Below are 19,758 nucleotides of genomic sequence, written 5' to 3'. Positions count from 1 at the left end.
GGAAAAGGGAAAGAGTTAGAGTTCTATCACTGCCTCTTTCAAAATAAATTGTAAAAAGTCCATGGAAATCACCATGACAAAACTGAGGTTTTAGCTATTTAGCAAATTCAATCACATGGTGAATGTGAAGGAGTTCGGTATCCAGCATCATGATGTCTCACAAACACGTGTCTACCACTGTCATAGATACTCAAGTGTGAACAGTTCCTATTCTGAAAAAACACAAAAAATATACACTGACACAGCAACTAAGCACACAGTAGATGAACAGAAGCAATAGTAAAAATCATTTCAGCTTTTATGGAAGACACTAGTAAAGCAGTGAGCCTGAATATCTGCTTAACTGACTTTTTTATGACTAGGCTTGCAAGAGAAACAGTTACAGTTTCAAAATCAAGAACTGTCTTCAAATAAGCTCACCTTGAAAATGTTACCTGTTATATACTGATCACTCAAGCTAAGCTGATTTCACTGGTAAATTAACTGACAGATTACAGCTCATTCTCAAAATTGAAATTAAAATTTCATACATACAAATGAGAATCCATTTTCTGAACTGTGTCTTTTCATGTTTAAGCATGACTCCAAGCCAGTGAGAAAATCTTTGAATTTACTTAGTTTCAGTTTATGACCTTAATCACTCTAAAATGTGCACACTCATATGTTTCTCCTACTCAAAAATTTCAGCCTTCAGTCCTGTTAAGCTACCCTTATGGGTATCACAGATGTCATTATATTTAGTAATAAATTATTCCCAACACAGAACTACTACCCCTTCCTGTGACTTTCTGAGCAAGGTCTGTAGAGACCTTTAACTTTTAGCTGTTAAACACTCCACAGCAAAAAGGTCTAAAACATCAATCAAAAATGTGTAATCATCAATATTAACAGTCAAATAGTAATCAAGGATGACAACTGATGGTGTTTCTTTACATTCTCAGTACATTTCAAAGTCTCTGCCTGACACCAGAAAATAACCCCAAGATATTGCACAATTCCAAATGTATGTTAATTTCACCCAAATTCCAATTTCCTTTCATTGTTTTATCTTGTCAGCTTTTAAACAACGCATTCACTACTGTGACAGAATAATCTGTACTCAAGAAGATAACCTATTTTGCTGAGATAGTTATATGACATTTATAATAAAAGATAAAATTTATTAAGAAATTTAAATCAGGGAAAAAATAACGTTGGACCAGGGATTTTCCATCTTGATATTCAAGCACTGTTCTTCCCAGATTTCTGTGAAAATACTTGGCTATTTTCCTCCATTTTTTTCCAATTTTTGATTGCACATAAGTGGATATGATGCAGCATAATCCATATTAAATATGTCAACCCTTTACCAGGTGTGTAGACTAAACAAGCAGATCAAAACTTTATGCAAATCACATAACCACCACTTGGTGATTTTTTTTTGCGGAGAATCTCAAATTGACACAGGTATTGGATTAAGTACTAGGAAGGGGACAAATCTGTTTTCCATACCACCACAAAAATCATGATGGAGATTTCATACGAGTCTGCACTGCACTGGAAACACACAGTACAGCCATCCTATGATAATGGCTGTGATAACAGACTTACTTTCTATCTGCCTCCTCGGGCACTTGTTGTCACTTACTGTATAAGAAGTAGTCATCAAGGACATACATGTCCTAAATTAAGCTTCAGCAAAATAATTAGTCAAGAAGTTAATCAGCATTAAATGCCTGATCACACGTGCAAAGCATCTGTTACAAGTGCTTATGGACCTGTGGCAATGGAGTGACCAGAAGTAGTTAACAGCTAAAATCCAACATCACTGTTTTGTTTGTTTTTCTCTAGCTGCGCAGTCATATGGGCACTAAAGCAACTCAGGAGTCCTGTCTCTTTAGCTTCATGTATTTAAAAAAAAAATAATCACAAGTACGCTAGATTATCAAGATCCAATTTCCACATTCTTCAAGTATCTGTGAGCAGCTGCTGAGAGTTCAAGGCCTTTAGCATCTTACTGGCAACAAAGAGGTTGGAAACTACAGGAATGGTTGGTGGGGCATTTTGGAAATAAATGGCCTGTTTTAGCTCAAATTAAGAAATGAGTATAGAGTGGGAGAGAAACCAGAAGGCTTCGAAAAATCTGTAAGTGTGCAAGTTCGGATAACAGGTTTGCAAGAATCACACTTACATTACTACTATTGGTCTGCTGGAAGAAGCTTGTTCAATAGGACGCTTTGATAATGCAAAACACATCCAAAAACTCCTGAAGTCTGCAAAACCTACAAAAATAACTCAACAGAAACCTGGATGTTGGGTTCTTCTTTAATGCAATTTGAGTTCGTGCACCATACTAAGACACAACATGAAGCAGAAATCATCTGACTTCTAGCAGAAGGTTGGGATCTCTACTTTGAATTTCAGAAGTTCAAAATGAGTTTGCTGCTGAATGTACTACACACAAACACGGTATATCTGATGTGTAATATAAACATACAAGTGAGCACCACAGTGTATATGAAAATTCTGAAGCATATTCAAGCATCAGCACAGCCAGCTCATCAGCAGTACAGACTTCCAGTGCTTGTTATACTCCAGCTAGACAACAGCACCCAATTTTCACACTCCCAATAAACCTCAGACATGAATGAATAGGACCAAGTTCAGCAGAGTGCCAGCAAGACAACTAAAAGTTGGAGCACTTCCCATTTGAGAACAGGCCAAGGAAGCTAGGCTTGTTCAGCATGGAAAAGAGATGGTTTTGGAAAGAGATCTAACTGTAGCCTGCCATTAGCTATGAGGATATTGCAGAAAACACTGAATCAAGATCTTTGCAAGCCCTGCATAGCAGGAGGATGAGAGTCAATGGGCTTAAATTTCAACTGCACTTCACTCAGAGTGGTGCCAGGATGTGTCCAGAGAGGTTGCGTGGTCACCACCCTTGAGTGTTTTAAAGACTTAATTGTATAAAGCTCTGAGCAACTTGGTTTGATCTTACAGCTGAAGTTCCAATCTCTAGATGAAAGTATTAGAAACCTCTTGAGGTCCCTTTCCAACCTAAGATTTACTTACACCATAGTGCAGCTTGTTCAGTAATAAAGTTCTGAGTCTGATCAGAGAGAGCAAATAAATTTAAGAATACCTTTCTTTCCACTGGAACGAGTAATTTTTCAGGTACTCCAAGACTCAGTAAATCCAGAATTACATCCTGTGCAATTCTTACAGTTATCACAAGTTAAACATAGCTACATAGAAGTCAAGCTTGCATTCTAAGCTAGTTATCTACAGGCAGTAAGATAGCTCTAAGTTCCTGCCATTCTTATTTGATTTTATAAGTTCACATTCAATCACCACAGAAGTGCTGCCACTTCTCTGGCAGCCAGTGGCTCATAGAAAACAGCTGGCATCTCTCCTTCTTCTGTCTATTAGTAAGGCTGCCACTGCAACAACACTGTTGTAGGTGCTCACAGTGGATGTTTTCACCTCATGTACAAGTACCTTTATTTTGGATTTTAGCCAGCTTTGATTGCTAGGCAAACATGCAGTTTCACAGACAATGCTTTACCAAAGCAGTTAGCAAACGCTGCCTCAGTAACTGTGACCTCTGTACCAGAAGGCACGTATAATTGTACTTGTACAATAAAGCATCTGACTACTATGTGTGTACATACATTACCATTAAAATGACATTACTTTAATAGTTGCAGTGCGACAGCAGCCATAAGGATTAACAGGAGAAAACCTGCCATCATTTTATTGGAGTCTATTTAAAATAATTTTTCGTTAATAAAGTTGGAGGATAGATCCTCCTACTAAATTAGCTGAGGAGTTTATGATCCTTTGCAAGCCATATATGCATTATTCTCTGGGTTGTTAACTCAGGATAGTATTTTAGGCTTAGTGAATCTACAACGCAATAAAGCTTTAGAAAACAAAGTTAAACTCAATATATTTCAAAATAAGTTCAATTTCTGACAGTCTTACATGATTAATAAGCTTGCCAATACCAACTTTATACCTGCTTTAACCCCATTCTGAACATCATTTTGCCTCATTCTTAATACTAGGACTTTAACCTAATTACACATTTATGAATATTCAACATGAAAACACCAAACAGACACCCAGTTTCTAAAGAACAGTGAAGCAATTTCTAATAGTAGGAAGGTCTCAAAAAAAAAAAAAAAAAGCCTAGTCCTAAGTGTGCTCCAGACACATCATCAAATCACAACACTTTGGCTTGTATTATAATTAATATGAACTTGAGGATATAGGAACAAAAAGATGAGATAGTATAGGCAGATTTTAACATTCATACACCTATTGTATCATCATAGCTGTTGTTTGAATGGAAGAAAATGCTTAAAGAAGTAAAAGGAAAGGACACTTGTCCTTTTTGAGTTTTTTCCCAAAGCTTTCCATTATACTTTGTTTTGAAGGATACGCCTCATATACCTTACAACATATCAATTCAGTGGTTACAATGCAAGGATGCCTTAGTTTGACAGCTCAGCATCTTCGCAGACAACCTCCTAAAGATGGGCAGCAATACAGTATCTGATCTGTCTATTCTACAATTTCTAAGCTCCACAATAACAAAAAAAAAAAAATTGTCTAAACCAGGTTGCATTTTGCAATCTTCTCAAAAAAGTTTATCCCCTATCTCGCTTTTCTCATTAATTTGAGTACAATTTTTCAGTAAGAGATATCTTAGAAAATGTCTCAGAATTGCATCATTTCTTTCCTATCATTGAAGTCAGCACAGTATTTCTATTATTGAATTGAATTTCAAGAGTGAGTATGGGAAGTGCCAAAGAGCCTCCATCCTCCTCAAATGGAGCAGACTGAAAAGGGTTCAAGAGCACTAATTGCTATCAACAAGAAAAAAATATATTTTTTCTTTTTTCTTCTAGCTCCAAAGAATGGCTTTAAGGGAGTAGTCATTGATATATCAAGTTGTTGTTGTCATTTTTTTGGTTGGATTTTCTTGCTGATAGTACATAACAGTGCTGTCTTGCCTCTAGAAGCTAAAAAATGCTTTCATTGTGGGCTCCCCTGACATCCAGGAACTAGATGAAATGACACACTGAACCAAGGGCTAGTCCAGTTTTGTTACTGTTATGCGTACGTGTATAGCTATGCACACACATGAACAAATTAAAGTACCATTTCTTAACATGTTCTGAGTTTCAAGATTTTAACCAAATTCCTTCTGTCAGCCTTACTCTTACATTGAAGCTACACTGTTCTCAGATTTTTTTTTTTTTTTGCCATTTTTTAATACTATCTTTATTGCAGCTTCTCATTTTCCTTTCTTTGCACCTGTTGCCTTTCTGCTGCAATAGAAGGGGGGCAAACAACAGTTCTGTATTGTTCAGAAAACAAACCTACATCCTGACTCCCAGCTGTGACACAAAAGCACTCTGCATAGAATTTCTCATCAAGCAAGGCACTTCATCTTCTAATACCTCAAACCAGTGAGAAGAAAAATAAGGACCACTAATTCACAATAAAAATATTCATATTAAAGTGGCAATTAAAAGCATCCTCTATAGATAGCAGTCAAACAAGACAAAAAATAGTAGAACTGGAGGAGAAGTAGGAAGGAGAATAAAAAGGTTTTGGAATAATATCAGTATAGCCTGATGAGGTCATGTTCTCAAATGCAACACTGGAATCAGTTTTACTTTCCTCAGAAGGATGCATTCACAATCTTGCTTTTATATCACAAGGTTTTTGTACAGGAGCTTTTGTACTCATTATTTTCAGGCTTGTGGCTTTTCTTTATGGCATCATAAGTATCTTCCAATGCCACATGCTTCAACCTGGGGCTGTTCACCTGAATCCTGCTCTCCAAAGGCAGCAAGACTTTCTGATCACCAGGGTTTTGTTGCCAAAGTGCTGTTTATTTTATACAGCAGCACATATTTCTGTCTTCCCACTGTTAGGCAGCCACAGAGAGCTGATGTGCTCTACTTTCCTGCCTCCTTGGCATCCACTTAAGGTTCCATATTCTCACAGTTAGTCTAAGAAAATCAGAACCTTCTTCCATCAAATGAAGGGTGCTGAATGAAGGCTTAAACTTAAAAGTGTTATTGCCACATACTACTTGCTGCTGACTAGGGTTTTGTCAAAGAAGAAAAATGGTCACATGAATCAAAATTATTTTCTCTTAAGAATCAAACTACATTTTTGCTACTGATAATGAGCAGATGTTTTTAAAAAGCAAAGCCTCTTAAAATGCGCATTTATCTTTTAAACTTTTTCAGGGGTAAGGAGAAGTTTGTTATTAATTTCTGTCTTGTGTTTAGAGACTTATGAAAGGCTCTTCTAATTCCAGCTTTGGGAGAGGGCTGATGTTGGGCTGGGTAGGGAGGAATGAACAAAACAGGCATAGGATTATTAGCTCTGCTATTAAATTAACATTTTTTCTTGCCATAGCCTGAATATCCTGAAAACCCTACCACAGCTAAATAAAATGCATCTAATAAAAGACTAACCACACATAAAGTTAAATTAGACAAGCAGCTTGACTGTTTTCACAAAAACTATGAACCTCTATTACCCAGAACAGCTGATATAGATGAGATCTCAAACTCAAAAAACAGTAATACCTGTTGTGAGTATTTGGGAAATATGATGACGTGAAACAACTGATTTCTAGTTAGTAAAATTAAACACCTGTATTATCAAATGCTTCTAGGAAAATAGAATTCATTATCAGTAAGGGCTTTATCTGATCATGGACGTTAGACAACGAAAAAATCCTTACAAGTACCTGCTGAAATAGAGGATTTTTAGCCAGTTGGATGACTGACAGTACGTTTCCTACTAGAAGCATCAGGAAGAATATTTCTTCAGAAACAAGAGACAGCACCATTTGAAACAACTGATATTAAAAACTGAGTTATCAAGAAGAGTCCTGTGTTCTCAAGAGCACCCTAATATAAAGAAGCAATAAAGAAGCAAAGCACATCCTCAAATAATTACAGACATCTACACATTTGTGTATGTTTACACCTGTGGAGAGAGACAGAATGAAATTCAGGAACTTGTGGAATCATTTCTTCTACAGCAGGGAGGAAGCAGGGCCCCACTCTTACTGAATGGGAGTCGGTTTTCATCTTGAGAATTACCAGTTTTACTTATAGATATTTGTAAAATGTCTAAAGATGATTGCTATCCAATTAAATTGCCTGAGATGCAATACCAGTTACAACAACAAAAGTATTTTTGTTATTTTGTTTCTTATGTAATTAAAATTGCATATAGGCAATGAAATCAATAAAGCACAAAAAAATTCCCACATTTTAAATCTTCTTCACTTTCTAAACACGACAGAATTCAGATTCCCTATAGAGCTATACTTCCTACTTAGTTCATATTGCCATGACTTTGCATAAGGATCACAGCAATAAATCTGTAAAGTTCATTGAATTTGGGGATCGTTTTAAAAAAATATACATCCCTCCCTCCAATGGGTAGTTTCAGTAATTAATAACTACTCTTCCACAGTGATTCACTCTCACTTTAGACTGATTATACATATTTACACTGACACTTTTATCCAGAAAAGGCAATGATATATGGATACTAGAAAAAGCCAAACCAGTTGCATAAATAATGTATTAAATATGTATAAGCTAAGAACATTTGTATATATTTCACCCGAAGACCTGAGAGATACCAAAACTGAAGCTTAAGCTGCAATTCAGCATACTAAAATTTCACTATAGATTACAAGAATGCTCTGACACCAATCATATTCAATACACTAGTCACAAATAAAATTTCAGGGTATACCAGAAGTTTGTCCTATCCTGTCATAGAACACAAACTGCAAGAAACCCAATTAGACTTTCTTATACCAGCGATGTGGCAACTGGATATGTGTGCAATATTAATTATCTGTAAATATGAAGATAAAAAGGTTAATTTGATTTCATTATTATTATAATTCTTCAAATACCACACCATTTCTCTATCTGTCAAAGGGTATTCTTCTCATATTTCAAATACCACTCTCATCCCTATCTGTCAGTGGGCCATGCTGGTGCTCCCATACAAAGTAAAGCACTCAGATGAGATTGTTAAGGACAAAATTCCTCAGTTAATTTCTGATGAAGTAACTTCATTTTCTATTTTCATTTCTATTTTCATTTTCTATTGAATTTCTTGCATTATGTTGTGTACTATCATATTCAAAATTTATCTTCCTAAATCTGTTATTGATAGCAAGAGGATGTAGTGTGTAAACAGAAGAAGAGGTCTGCTAATGCCATACAAAAAAAATTTGCAGTCTTTGTGATGCAACATAAACAATCTTATATGCAGATTTTACTTCATATAGCAGTTTCATAAACTGCAAGCATATATGGCATATAGTGTGTGTGCAGTGCCATAACTCACAGCATATTTATTGTACTGTAGCAATTAGGAGCTGATTTTGGATTCATCACCTCCTCTCTACAGAAAAAGGGACCCCTTCATAGTGTGATAATAATGAGAGCAGTGAACTGCAATACCAGCTGTTGTCTCAGCTGCATCAACAACTACCAAATCCTGATTTTCCTTGTCCTAATGCCTGGCGATGGAGTTACACCTGGCAGCAGCACCCAGACCTCACAGGCACAGTTTAAGCCCAGCAAATGTAGCGAATCTACATTTCACACAAAGCCCAGCTGGCTGCATGCGAAGTGAAACACCTCGCAGCCGCTTCACTTTTTGGAAATCTTGTCCCAAGTTTAGTCAGAATTATCTTCTATCAATAATAGATATAACTAATGAGCATCAGACACCCCTGTACTGAGTCCCTTTGGAAGATATTTCTATTCCATTCACATTTTTTCTGTTGTGTACTTTAAAAATAAACATAACTCAAAGTGGAATTACTTGCCTTAAAAAAGAGGGAGTGTTTATGACATACAACTACAAAAACATTAAGTAAACAACTAAGGAGATACTGCTGTTTGGTATTTCTTAGGGGCTACTGGAGCATGCAGTGTTTGACCTGATTAGTGACCCCAAAGAAAGTTTCTGCCCTGACATACAAAGGTCTCTCTTGATTTTAAGCAGCCATCTGTACAGGAGGTAAAAATGTAATACTGAGTATTAGTCGCCAAATCAAACAAGGCCTTGAACTTAACTGGATAATGCATACATTGGAATACCAAAACAGTCTGGGTAGCATTTAAAAGTGTTAAATATAAGCACTGAAGAAAATAAGCACTTCTCACTTTACTCTTAAATGAGTTACAGTATAAATACTGCAACTGTGTCTGTAATCATACGCACGTGAGGCATTTATTGTTACTTTACAAATACTTCTCACAGTCCTAATTCCTAACACAATTGTTCTTCAATTCTTTCCCAATGCTAACTCAAATCACAAGCAAACAAACAACCCAAATCCCTCCCATTCTAATTAGAGAGGGTTAGACTCATATTGTTATGGGATAACCTTCTCTCCCTCTTAGGAAGTTTGATGGTCTCTGTTTTGAGAGATCATCAAATATGAACAGGGCAAATGAGCTTGAGACATGTTTCTTCTTCCTGCAATGCAAATAATTAAAACTGACAGACAGGAAGAATGCTCAAGTTTGACATTCTCTTATCAGGGTCAGCTAATTAAACAGTGTTATTTTGAAGGTACCTATCACTTCCATATTTTTCAACATATCTTCAGGAATCAGGGCTTTAAGAAACAATTATTAGAAGTCAGATTTATTTAGAACCTTGCATCCTACTGACAAAGAATACATTTCTAACTTCAAAGTAATCTGGCATTATTTTTTTTGAAAATGCCAGCGTGAGAGCAAAGTTGCAATTCGTAGCCAGTCAAACACAAGAAAGCTAATAGATTGTTCTAAGGGCAGGTCAACCCTTTGCTAAGGATGTGCAATTCCCATGCCCACTGGCAGTGTAGATGGCCAGCATCTCACCAAATCCTACATGCAGACATGGACCCCCTCTCCATAAGCCCAGCATGGTAAAAGACAGCACCTCAGCAGAGCTGCTTTAAGACAGGGCTCATTAGCTTAATATATAAACTGTGAGAGAAAAATAATGTTTCAGAAATTGCACAAAGGCATTTTTCAATTAACAGTACTAGGCTGTGATGTTTAGAGCAGATTTTTTCCCTCAGTAGATGACAGACATGGCTTCACTGAACTTGATGGAGTTGGACTGGCTGATAGCAGCAGAAGCTAATTCAAGATTTGACTGTTTTAACACTAAACAGATTTCATTTGCACTCTTAATTTCAACATGCCACACCTCCCCTCAGGCATTCATCTGATATCCTGCATGGCTAATTTGTGCTAAACATAAAATATGCATGCTTGGTGCTGCCTATGGGACTAAAATATTCAACTTAGCCAAGCATGCTAATGTCAGGTTCCTCTGTACACTCCAGAGTCATAAGAATGTGCTATAATAGGCAGATCTGTGAACTGAGAATGCTCCTGAAATAATATAAAAACATTTTTAACAGCTTACTGAGTCTTTAATTGCAGACACTGATGTGTTTACTTCTCACACAATTGCACATTAAAAGATCTATTTGCACACCTACAAATTCTGAAATTTAACACAATTCTCATCCTAGAAAGAACTCAAATCCCATTTATGCAAGGCAGCCCTTGCATTAAAAAAATTTTCTAGAAAAAAATATAAGTAAATAAAATCAAAGCTAATGAGCTACTCCTCTCCTTGCTTCTATACCAATAGAGTACACTCTAAGCCTTAGGTATTACATTTGCATCCAAAGCAGAGACACTGTCAAACAGAACAGCCAAGCAGCACTGCCACCCTGCTGAGAGCAGCACTGTGCTGCCTGTTGGGTTATGTCACTAAAGCTGTCACAAAGCAAAGGCAGGTACTCTGCTTCTCTCAAGTCTAATGTGCTGCATTTTGGTTGCACTTTGTAAAATGCAAGGAGGGTTTTACGTTGGCGTCTGTCACAAAATGTAGTGCTGTATCTGGTCCACACTGGTAAAAGAGTAGGATTCAAACTTTTAATTAGGGAAATTATTCTGCACCAAATTTGTGTCCTTACTAATTCACTTCGAATGGGAGCCATAGAAATTCAATTTGAAAAAAACTCAGAGATCAGAGGAATCCCAAGCCTTAAAAACTCTCAGAAGAATTCCCAAAATTATCCAAGCATTCAGAATTCAGAGGAGAAGCTGAAGGGAATTTGTGCCCCATTCCTTCTGGTGTGTAACCTGAGCAACATTTGAAGCTGTTAACAGCTCTGAGGTCCCTCGGCCATTTCTTGCCTGCTACTATCAAGATAAAAATCTTCTGGAAAACTAGGTTCCTTCTTGTTTTAGCTCTAATGTGCATGGCAAAGTCTTTTAATTGGCCCGGAAGACCCACCGTGCTGCCTGCTGGGAAGCTCCACCAGATCTCCAAGCTCCTAGAGTGGCACAGTCCCAGCACTTTGCAGGTCCCAAATAAGTTTAGCCCACCCAAAGCACATCCCTCAGACCAGACACCTTGGAAGAAAGACAGGTCTGGAAGTGGCTGAAGACCCAGACTTCAGCATGAGTTTCATAATGGCCTCAAGGGAGTCATCTTAAAGATAATCTCTGACTTCTTTACTTCAGCTTCCTTTGTCAAATCTCCCTTAATGTTGGTTTGGATCTGACACTTTTCAAAAGCAAGAGCCGTATTGCTTCTGGCTCAATTCCCTGCAATAAATACACAGGTGAGGTGTGACAGATGGCAGTGTGTTTATCCTGGCCGTGACTGGAAACTGCTCCATGACTAAAATGTTAAGTTTGGCAAAATGAGATAACCAGAATAAAGACTCAAGAAGAATAACACCACCAATAGTTCAAGGCATGAGCCTAAAAGGAATGCCTTCAAATCTTGAATGACATTTGAAAAAACATCACTGCCATGATCTGCTACCTGATATCTTGTGGAACAAGAGGGACATTGTATTTTCAGATTACACCTGATAATCTGTAGGGCCAGGGGTGAAGATATTAATTGAACATGTATTTTGTGACTAAATTAAGAGCGACATGAGCTTTCTAACACGTGACAAGGAACACCAGAGAGCACTGTTCATTGTATAAACTGGAGATGCCACCAGGTTAGGGGGACTGTTGCAAGTGTTTGGCTCTTTACAATATACTATATGCAAACTGACCACACAGTAGATGTTTTAGATCTCTTGGGAGAGAAAACTTGTTGCTGCAGTAAGGTACATACTCCTAGCCTCTAAACTACAGAAGTCTTACATGATATCCAAGCTCTGGAAAAGATTTCAACCAACTCTTACTAGACTGAAATTTAACAAAGCCTCTATGCTGCCAGCAACCAGAACCTTTCAGCAAGTCAACAATATTAAGACAAACTGCTACTTCTATATCTCACTTTATATTCAAGTCATAACCTCTGCAGTTTTCACTGTTAAGTAGTCTAGCTAGAATGAACACTCAGATCTTGTCAGTGTGATCTATATATATATATATGTATATAAATATATAATTTTTAAGGAACATTCTATGATTAATTTTTCTCCTAAAGTAGCATGATGATGAAATCTGTGATTTAATTCCTCTGCAGTTAAAGCTCTCTCACTACAGCCTAGCATTCTAAGTGTTCGTCAGCTATCATGTGTTCTACCAAGCATAGGCCTTTTGCTGCCAAAGATTTCATGAGAAGTTGAATTTTAAGTACTACTGGCTTAGTGTGGCAAATTGAAGTTCTATTAGGCATTCAACAACTGTTCACGCACAGCCTGGAACATAAAATGCAAGATGATGAAACAGCTTGACAGAGAAATGAAGGGCACAAACATATCAGTTTTGTCATTTTTTTTTTCCCCAGAGAGCTGTGAGATAGCAAACAAAAAAAATATATCACCCACCATACAAAAACAAAGAAGTCAGGCTAAAATTAGATTTGGTGCAAAACCTCTGTAGACTAAAAATGTACCACCTTTATGCAGTAAGAGATGGTTCAACATCTAATCCACAGTATGGCAGAACTCTATGCTTACAGCAGTACTCGATCATTTGATCACTGTCTGTTGATGAAAGATTCAACATGAGCAGGCAATGTGCACTTGCAGCCCTGAAGGCCAACCGTACCTTGAGTTGCAATAAGAAAAGCGTGACCAGCAGATCAAGGGAAGTGACTCCGCCCCTCTACCCTGCTCCCACTTGAAGTACTGCATCCAGTTCTGGGCCTCCAAAACAAGGAGGACATAGAGCTGTTGTGGCAGGTCCAGAGGAGGGCCACAAAGATGATCAGAGAGCTGGAGCATCTTCCCTAGGAGGACAGGCTGAGAGAGCAGGGGCTCTTCATCCTTCCAGTACCTGAAGGATACTAAAGGGAAGATGGGAAGGGACTTTTAATAAGGACATGTAGCAACAGGACAAAGGGAAATAGTTTTTAACTGGAAAATAGCAGATTTAGACTAGATATTAGGAAGGAATTCTTTGCTGTGATGGCAATGAGACACTGGAACAAGTTGCCCAGCGAGGCTGTGGATGCTCCCTCCCTGGAGGCATTCATGGTCTGCTTGGATGGGGCTCTGAGCAACCTGGTCTAGAGGGAGGTGTCCCTGCCTATAGCGGGGGGTTGGAACTAGATGATCTTAAAGGTCCCTTCCAACCCAAACCATTCAATGATTTTTCCCTCAGCAATGAGTTCATTTTTTCTAAGGACTCCACACCATAACCAAAGAGTGAAAGTGCTGTAAAGATTTTTTTTTGGTCCAAATTAATAAAATTCTTGCATAAAATAACTTTCATGTTCAAATAATTGAGGAAGTGGTAGATTTTAAAGATCTAGTATTCAAAACAAATATTAAGATTCTAGAGTTCAAAAGACAACTTTTGTTTAGGCATTCGAAAATTCCTCTGTATTTTTCCTGGCTATAGAATGACCATGAATTGATGGACATGCATCTCTGTCTAAAAATGCATTCAGGGAGGCATACAACTCCAGCAGATATCTCCAAAGCCACTTTTTTGTCCCATGGCACTCAGTTCTTCCTAATGAAAAAGCCTAATCATCTTTACAAGCCGTATTAGCAATGCCAGAAAGGAATCTTCAGTCAAAAAAAAAAAAAAAAAAAAAGGACCAACTCTTAAAATTAACTGCAACGTCTCATTATGAGTACACAGTGCATTATAATCCTATAGTTCTAGAGGCATGCAAACTTGGCAGAGTTATTTCCAGCTGAAAAGCATCCATCAAAAATATTGGAGAAGGCAAAATATTTTAACAGTCTAAATAAATGTATATCTTTTCAGTTTTGTCTGTAAACAACCATTTAGTACAATATATGGGAAATTTTTACTGATGTACCACAACCCAAATTTATCTTTTATTTTCAGCTCCAGGAAATCTTTTTTTTTTTTTCTTCTCAAAAGCAAAATGTTTTGGAACAAGTCTGGATTTTTTTTCTCTGGTAGAAAAAAGGACATCTCCAGTAAAATATTAAAATCCTTTTGGTTTTGTGGGCATATATTTTTTCTGACATAGGCCCCCATTTTTTTGTTCAGTTGAAAAAATTAGCAATGATAATTTTTCATTTCAGATGAGTAACATTGATGATGAAGGCCCACCTTCTCCATTCCACAGACAAAAACACTGTGCCGATCATTAAAACCGGCCTTTAGATAAGAACCACATAGCCAAAAAAAGTTAAACTATAATTAAAAGAAAGAAGGCAGATCCAAATATACACATCAGAAGTGGAGTATTATGGAGCAAAGATGAGAATAAACTGCTCACCAAAGGTAGCATGTATAAAGAGAAAAGCCCAGAGAAGAGCTAGGAGCTTTATATGATTATAGGAGGTCATCCTGAAGGAAGCCAGGAACGCATAAAACCTACAAAGCTTGGCAAAGGTTCTGCAGAAGTTCTGTAGTGATGCAGCCTCAGCACAGCATGAAGAAACTTGATGCTTTAAAGAAAAGATTCAAGACAAGAGAGCCCACACATCTTCTCCAACGCTTATGAAGAATAAGGAAGTATTTATAGTCTATAAGAGACTTAAATATTACCGTAACTTCAATTTATCTGTGAAGCTGATTTTTTGGAAGCCACAAACCCTGTTACCTTCCATAATAGGCTGGCCTAGGTTTAAACTACCAGCAGAGAGAATGGCTATTTCTTAATTCTTCTAACACCTAACTGAGCATTGTTTAAACCTGCATTTTAACTGCATTATTTTACCCTTCATGTCTGAGATAAATCTAACATTGTATCCTAGTCACCAGGGAAGCAATAGCAGGATTAACAGAAGAGGTGTGATTAAATAAAGGAGACATCTTTGTCAATACATTACTATTTTCTGAATGGTTTAATTAAAGATCTTGACATGAAGAGAATTATTTTGGTCATCTTTTTAGTGCCTGCTGCCTTGGAAAAAATTGCCAATAGGATACCATAGAGAGTTTTAACAGTATAGATACAGAATCATACTAAAAAAATAAGAGAAGTAGGTATGTGTAATTTTTCCTCTTACAGAGATCTGTAATAGAGTGCAAATGAATCTTCACATTTTCTAAATGAAAACCATGTCTGTAGATGTTTAAGCCCTCACTCTGATGCCTAGTGAAAAGAGAACAAGCAAGTCAAAATGACATCTCAGAAGCACTGGCCTCCAAACTGCTCTGCAGCAAAAATAAGGCAGATATTTCAAGACATTGCTCTCAGTACAAAGCCCTTCAGGCAAGAAGCACTTTTCCAACATCTTTCCTTTAAAAAAAAAAAAAAAAAAAGCCTAGCGTTATTGCCAGGAGGTGAACAATCTCAGGCTATTTGAGCTGGTGAGAACAGTGCACTCCAAAAGATAGAAACCTTCCATAAGAACACTGCAATAACAGCAACATCTGGTTTGTATTAATATAAGATGTCTTGTTGGCCTGCAGACCTTAGACGAGTTGGTGTTTTGCAGAGTAGAGAACATACCATAGATAGAACAGTACAGTTGTTGACAGTTAGCTCCTGTGTGCAAAACCAGCTCACAACACATCTTCAGGACAGAGTAGCAGGAAATCGAGGGTATCAGAATGAAAGCCTAAATTCAGATATCATGACACCTGTTCAACAGATCAAAGAACAGAAAAATATAACCCAAATCTAAACTGTGTCTACTGCTCTCTTTACACATTGGCATGTCTTATTCCAGATTTGCTGCACTCAGGACACGATTGCTTTTAAGTAGGCTTTGGCTCTTCCTTCCACCAGCATTCAACTCCTCTGGGAGAAACAGTAATCTCTGCAGCAGAAATTTCAGAACTGTTAAGATTGCTTTATTGTGAAAAAGGGACTGTGCTGCTTTTTAAATAAGTCCTGGAAAGGCTGTCATTCCTACTTCAGGAAGCAATGTTCCCTGTCCACAAATGACATTTTTTATTTTTATACAATAAAAAAAATCTATAATAAGCTTCATACGTTATAAAATGCACATGAAATTGATCAGATGAGGGAACAAACAGCCTCCCCTGGAGTACCATAGCAAGAAATGAAGCACTTCACATTTTGCTCTATAAACATCTGCTTCAGAAATATGTTTGCATCAGCAAAACAATCAAACACCTTTTCCACTATTGCAGGGATTAGACACCAGAAGATGCTAACTCAATAGGAATCAAAAGCGCTTAAAACCCCACAGCCAAAATACGGCTTGTTGTGGGGTCTCACCTCAAGCATTAAGAACCTGCCTGTGTTTTGGATTTTTGCATGGATGCACAAACAAACCCACCATGAATAGCAGACATTTCTGTCATGCTTCTCAGAGCTAAACTCACAATTTTCGTCTATAAGGAACAGCAGCAGTGTTTCAGCACTGCTGTTCCAGTGACCTCTGTGAGACATTTAATCAAGACTAGCATATTGCTGGTGCTTCAGAGATTATTTGATTTCTTCTCAGGAAGGAGTGAGACAGCTCTTGTTTCAATTAATATTTCAATTTCTCAGAACACTGCATAATCAAAAAATGTAAGAGGCCTCTGCAATTTCAAAAAATACTGAACTCCATAATTAAAATAAAGATTAAAAATATCACGCAATCCTTCGGTGGCCATAGCAGTATAAATACACCTCACACACACTACCATAGCAACACTGCTTTTTTTTTTTTATTAAATATATTAATTATCTTTCAGGCTTCTAAGGCATCACTCTGCAGAGGGATCTGGGGTATCATTCCATCAAGCTTTACTGGTGCTCTCCTCCTCAGCTTGCCAGGCTGAAACGCCAGAGGTCAGTCTCCCAAAGACAACTAATCACTGCTCTGCTCTAAATTCACAGGAGTTATGGGACTTGAACCACATCGCATTAAAACTGGCTCTAGGATTCATCACTCAGCAGAACGCCAGGTTGAAATCACACAAAACCTCACAAGGGTGTCAGGCTGGGGGAATGGTTCTGTTCTTAAGACAGTGTTCTTTGAATATTGACTGATGGAGACTGAACCAGCTAGACAAATGAGAATTTTGCATTGTATTTCACAGGCAGCCATGTGAAGCCAAGCCCAAAAGCACAGAAATAGAATAAACAAAGGAAACCACCATATTTTTACCAGGGCAGAGAACACAGAACTCAAATTCTCCCCCACACTTTTGTTTCTTTTTTCTGTTCTTGTGTATGTGGGCTGGCTTAGGTTCACAGGAATTTCCAAAAATCAAAAAGGAGCAAGCAGCAATACAACTGTTTATTTGAAACAAAACAAAAAAGAAAACCTACTCTCATCCAGAAAAAAGATTAGTTTCTTGCACAAGAAATAGAGCCAACTTCTATTTCTTTGCTTGTTTTGACTAGCCTTGTTGCAATTTCCCAGGATAAATCACACAAGAGTAACAAGAATGCCTTCTAGAGTAGAATGAATGGATTTACTGGATTTGTGAACAGGGAGAAAGCAATTTATAACATTTACTTCAACTTCAGCTTGGCTTTGGACAATCTTCCCTGAAAAAAAGGCATTTATTCAAGTTTACAAAACTAAAATGCACTGGATGCATAGTTTCAGTAGTCAGGACTAGCGCACACAATAGGATCATCTGAGTAAGAAGGCTAAGAAACAGCTGAGGTAGTAGAAGGAAAATGAGATGAAGACAGGAATATTCCACAAAGGACAACACTCCTTCCTGCCTTGCATAATTTATGCCATGTATTTATAAAACATAACAAAAGTCTAATTGTTAGCTTGTAATGGACAGTTAATTGTAATTAGCCACAGTTTCAAGCTGAAGGGAATGGCTATTTTCCTTAGTGCTAATTAACATACAGAATGCTGTGCAGGATTTTTTTCTTAATTTTAAGTGACCTCACCTACCGCATTACTTTCCCATCTTTTATTACGTCAGGTTGCAGCTCTATTTTCTCTGATGTTCATCACAATCCCATATCATTTATTCTTCCATTACTTCTGTTTTCTTAAGCTGTGTAATTTCTCTCCACAGAACCAGCAAGACATTAGAGTAACTACATGTTATCTTAGCATAGATATAGTCCCATTGGTTTCAATGGATTTCTCAGAACAGGATTTCAAAGAACTTGATTTTGGATACAGCAGATAATTTCCCGAAAACTGTTTTGCTTTGGCTGACTTTATTTTTTTGTTGGCTTTCATTTCCCATCTCAGGTGTGCAAAAGAGAAAAAAGTGTTCAGTTTTTGGCTGAAACTTCCTTAATTTCAAAGTTAATATTAATTCAAAGCAAATAAAATATCCACTTTTCCACATGTTTGAAAAGTGAAATTACTGGGTAAAATTATTCATATGGACTAAAGGAAGTTGAGTATGGTTGTTTTCATCATGTGGCTTCCACATAATTCCCAACAGCTGTATCATTACAGAAGAAAATTATAGTCTTCTATTAAACTTAGCATATTCTGAAAATTCAGAAAGAGAGCAGCAGTACTCAGCACATTCCAGCTTGGCAAGCACTTCCAAAAAAAAAAATCTGCGTTTAAAAAATCAGCCTTTCCCGTTTTATTGCACGATAATAGGCCAATAGGGGAAAGATGGCTTTCCATTTGTATCACATCTAGATAGCACAAACTGAAAGGTGACATTTTCTAGAAAGCATGAGAAACATCACAACTCACAGAAGGAGAGCTAGTAACAACTCACATGCCTAGAATCTTCTCAAAAGAAAAGGAGTCCAGGATTTTTAAGTATATATGCTACAGTCTTACATTTGACTATGCCATTTAATTCAGTTAACAAAAAACAACAAACAAACCACAAGGAAAGCAGAATACAAACTCTACTGATTAAGGATTAGGATAGCTTCAAGGACGAGGTAATGACAACTCTTTAACGTGTTCAGCCGAGACGCGTAGTACTGCCTATAACTGTCAGACAGGTATGGACACCAGAGCAAATGGACCTTCATGGTTAGTCCCATATCTTTTGCTGGTCACTGTCACATAAAAGTATTGATTGCCGTCCTCATGTAGTCTCTAAATCCAGACATAGAATCACCTTTGAGAACACCAGCAAAAAAAAATCTCATCCAAGAGAGCCCACAAATATAATCATCATCTTTCTATAATTGCTGAACAACAGGAGCAGCGATCCCAAACAAAGCCTTATGGTAGGCTTTGTTACTCCATAACCGGTAGATAAATGCAAGACCTGGTTTTTTTTTGGTTTTTTTGGGGTTTTTTTTTTTTTTTTTTTTTTTTTTTTTTTTTTTTTTTTTTATTTTTTTTTTTCTATTTGCAGTAAAACTTTATACAAATTAACAAGGCCAATATATTTTAAATGTGTTGGTGCATGCGTCACCTCAGGACAACCC

The sequence above is a fragment of the Lagopus leucura genome, unplaced genomic scaffold (genome assembly GCF_019238085.1).
Source record: "Lagopus leucura isolate 7727_CA_CO unplaced genomic scaffold, USGS_WTPT01 Super-Scaffold_73, whole genome shotgun sequence".
Lineage (NCBI taxonomy): Eukaryota > Metazoa > Chordata > Aves > Galliformes > Phasianidae > Lagopus > Lagopus leucura.
This window is presented reverse-complemented; position numbering follows the sequence as displayed.